Raw genomic sequence first — 4,269 nt, 5'->3', positions numbered from 1 at the left:
GGGGGCCTGGCTGCCTTGGGCTCGCAGCAGGGAGGCTTGAGGGGCACTTTGGGGTGTCCAGCCCAGAGCCATGCACGATGCCACGCTGCCCTGTGTGCCTGGGAGCCGGGGGCGCAGGACGGGGGGGTCACAGGGAGGTCCCCAGGCCTGGGCGCAGTGGCCGGACTCAGGACCGGAGCAGGATTGGATCCTGCCAGCAGATGGCAGCAGTATCCAGGGGGACACTGGGGACACTGGGGACAGTGCCACATGTCCCTCCTCTCATGCTCTAACCAAGCCGGCCCCTTTGGCATCCCTGCCTGGCCACCTCCAGCACCACATCCCGCTCCTCGTCCCCTCTTCCCTTGCCTGGCTCCTTCCTGCTGTCCCGGCCGCGGTCCCTGCCCAGGGGCCGGGTCCCTTCTGCTCGCTCGTGGCTCGCTCATGGCCCGCTTGTGGCTCGCTGTCCCTTCCTGCTGGCTGAGTGCATGTGGACACTGCAGGGGTGACAGCAGCACCCGCAGCCGAGGAGCGAGCTGGGCTCGACGCTGGAGCAGTCTGCAGCCCCATTTCTGGGTTGGGAGCCAAATGCTCCTGCGTTCAGCCGGTTTCTGGGTGCCCCAGCCTGACTCACTGCCACGGAGCGGTATGGGGTACCCTGATCCCAGGAGGGGAGCAGGGCCCAGTGTGGTGGTTGGTATCTGAGCAGCATCATGCTGCCTCCAGGGAACCCCTTGAAGGGGCCACGAGCATCCCGGTACTGCAAAATTGGAAACGCCCGTCACCTCCTGGTCTCCACCTGCTTCATTCCCTGGGAAAACCCTTCTGCCTGCTCATGAGCAGCCCCAAATCTGCCCCATCCCACGTTCACCAGAGCCCCCAGAAGGAGCCAGGGAGCCCCGTGGTGCCCAGCTGCCAGCCATGAGGCAGTGCTGCAGAGCCCTGCAAGGCTCAGTCCGGGAGCCAACGGCTGACTAACCACCGGCCCGAGACATCCAAGAAACATCAAAACAAGTTCCCTCCCTCCATCTTCCCTCTTGTGCCTTGCCAAGTAGCCATATTTTGTATAGCACACACTATACCGGAGCAGGGAAGAGTCTGTCCCTGCAGTGCCAGCCACGAGCGACGGGTGCTGAGCCGATGCCTGGTAGGGTGCAATCCTGGGGGGGTCTGTACCCCCACCCCTGTGCCCTGCGTGTCCCTGGTGTTCAGAGGGACCCAGAAGGTGCCATGTGGTTACCTCAGTTGGGTGTGGCAAGGTGCTCAGGGCTGCACGCTGTGAGTATCAGCCCGGCTTGCAAGGAGATCCCAAGGGCCATGGAGGTGCAGTGGCTCACCCGAGGGTGCACAGCAGTGGGTGGGAGGGAGCCAACCCAGGGACCCCACCCTGCCCTGGGTTTGACCACCAGCCCACGCTGCCTTTCCTTCCACACAGAGGAGTTTCATGACCCTGGGGACAGGCAGAGGAGGGTGCAGCTGGCTCTGGCATCGCCCTTTCCCCTCTGTACGGCTGCCCCTGGGGAGCGTGGCGGGCGCTGGGAGCTGCCTGGAGCTCCTGCCGCCTCCCGGGTTGCCCAATCTGCCGAGCCCATTTCATCAACATCCTGTGTTTACCTGGCTGCAAAATCCCCACGTTACGAGGGAGGAAGAAGAGGGAGGGGAGCCTCTTCCCCTTCCGCTGCGGGCCCGGGGAACTTTGTTAAGGAGGTGATCCTGGGCTCCCCAGCTCCTCTCTGGCCGGTGCCTTCTGCAGCTCCGTGCTGTGCCATGGCCCACGGTGCCATTTGGGGGAGGACGGGAGAAGAGGGGGTGTCTCAAGCCCTCCCGTGGCAGGGCTGTAAGCCAGGCCTGGATGGTGGCGGGGCTGGATGATGCAAGCTGGCTCACACTGCAGACCCCGGTGTGCACAGGAGCTTTGCTCCTGCCAGTCAGCAGGGACAGGGGACGGGTCCTGCCTCTCCACGCACCACTGCGCCAAGCGGTCGGCAATGCAGCACAGCCCAACATAAACCGTGCTTCCCCTTGCACCGCTGCAAAAGGAAACCCACGGCACGACACCGCCCCGAGCGAGCCGCAGAGAAAGGGAGCTGGTGTGATACTACAGGCAGTTTTCCCGAGAAGAAACCCCGCAGCCCATTCACCTCCGGCTCTATCTGTCCCTGGCAGCGGAGAGCTACCCGCCGAACCGAGTGGCCGTGCAAAGTGTACCGCCTGGCAAAGTGTGCCGCGGGCGGCCCCCGGTGGCCGCCATGCTCTCCTCACACCCACGCACAGCCTGTGCACCATGTGTGGGGCAACTCCTCTTGCCTCATCGGGAAGGCAGCCCCGGTGCTGCCGACTCAGCACGGCCGGGTCTGTGTTTGGCTGGAGATGGAGCCGGAAAGATGAGGTGACGGGGAGGAAGGGGGAGGGAAGATAAAGTGAAGAAGGGAGGAGAAAGGGTGATCCATCACGCCAGCCACCAGCTGCCCTCCAGTGAGCCCCTGGAGACCAGAATAAATGCCCTGCACTGGCACAGCAAGTGGGGCCGGGGTGGGAATGCTGGCCCTGGGCTGCTCGTTGGGAACTGGCTACTCCCCTGGGGTGCCAGCAGTGCAGGGGCACGGAGAGCGAGGTGACGGGGTGATGCACTCTGGCAGCGGGGCTGGCCTGGGGTGGCTGGGGGACACAGCCTGGCTTGAAGCTCACGCCTGGGATGCTGCACGTGGATAAAGCCAGGCACACGGGTCAGCAGCCGGCACTACTGACGCGTGCACCGCGCAGAGGTGTCACATTGCCCACAGCTGCCTGTGTGCGTGGGGACCGGTACCGACGCATGCCCAGGGCACGGGATGCGACGGGGATCCTCTGCCTCTCAAGGAAGTGGGTGCCCTGCTGAGGCCTCACGTGGAGAGGAAGCAAAATCCCGGGGTAGAAAACGCCACGTCAGTGCCCGTAAACAGGAGTTCAGAGTCAGCACTTTCCCCCTGGAGCAGAAGCCACGTTGGTAACTCCTGAGCGTCAGACTTGTCCTTGTGTGTAACCCTACTTCTCTAGAAAGCCCAGCCCACACCGAGGAGCTTGTGTCACCATTTACACGCTGGTGTAACTGAGTACAGAGCATGGCCAGTGCTGGGAGGATCAGACCCCTCTGAACCCCTCATCATCCTGCAGGACCTGTACAAAAGCATTTACAGGAGGGGCAGCCAGCAGACCCAGAGCCAGTTTGCCACACTTGGTCTAACGCGGCTATGAGAGGCCCCTTGAGGCCCTGGTGGCCTCCAGCCATGGAGCCGCATCTCCTCAGGGTTGACACAGGTGGTTGGGGCTGGTATTAGGGTTTCTGGGCTAGTAAATCAGAGTGGGTCCCGTTTGCCTGTGGTGTAGGTGAGATGGAAAGTGGTACCATGCTCCCCAGCTCCCGCGAGGGAAGCCCAAGAACGGGGGACCTCAGTTTTGACACTTGGGCCTGTTCTTGACAATGGATCTGGAAAAGGACTGGAAATCTTGAAGTCTTGGATGTGAAATTCAACCCAAATCTGCAGGAAAGGGTCACTGAGGAGGCAGGTCATGCCAAACAGCCTCCTTGAGGGGATGTGCAGCCTTGGATGGTGGCCAGGGCCAGCCTCCTGAGAATGGGTCAAACGCTGTTTTCGTGGAGGAGGGAGAGTCCAGACACAACGAGCAGCAGCCTTAGGGGCACCGACACCGAACGCTTCCCGCAGGGCTCCCAGGACTCAGTTTTGGGCCGACGGATGCAAGCAGTGCCAGTGCCTGGCTCTGGGGACAGGCGCTGTGTCTGTTTTGGTTCAGGGACACAGCTGTGATGGAGACTCAGGTGAGGATCATTTACAGAGATGTTAACTGTCAATGAGTTAACTATCAGGGCCAGCAACAGCTGAAGGCTGTTCGGCTCCCTGGGACCTCTAAAAGGAGATGGAGGCCATTAACTAGGCTTGGGCTGATGAGGAGGGGCTCCTGGGATCCTCCTGTTCCCTGGGATGGTTCCCCTTGGCAGCCTGGGATACTCTGAGAGCAGGAAGGTGGGCTGTCCCTCTGTCTGTAAGGTGCCCTCCCTCCAGCTGGCTGTGGCTTCCCTGTGCATGACCTGGAGAGGACTGAGCCATGCAGCTCTACTTGGATCACGCACTTGGTGCCTGGCTGGAAGCAGATCTCGTTGTGTGTTCCATGGCTGTGGTATGCTGGTCCTTGGGCTCTGCCCTGAGACCTTACTGTGGTTACTGACGTATCTGGGAGTAACTCTGAGACCTGCTGGGTGCTCTCATCCAAGTCAACCCCGGTTCTGCTTTA

The sequence above is a fragment of the Pygoscelis adeliae genome, unplaced genomic scaffold (genome assembly GCF_000699105.1).
Source record: "Pygoscelis adeliae isolate BGI_AS28 unplaced genomic scaffold, ASM69910v1 Scaffold467, whole genome shotgun sequence".
Classification (NCBI taxonomy): domain Eukaryota; kingdom Metazoa; phylum Chordata; class Aves; order Sphenisciformes; family Spheniscidae; genus Pygoscelis; species Pygoscelis adeliae.
The sequence above is the reverse complement of the archived record's forward strand: the minus strand, read 5'-3'. Positions refer to the sequence as shown.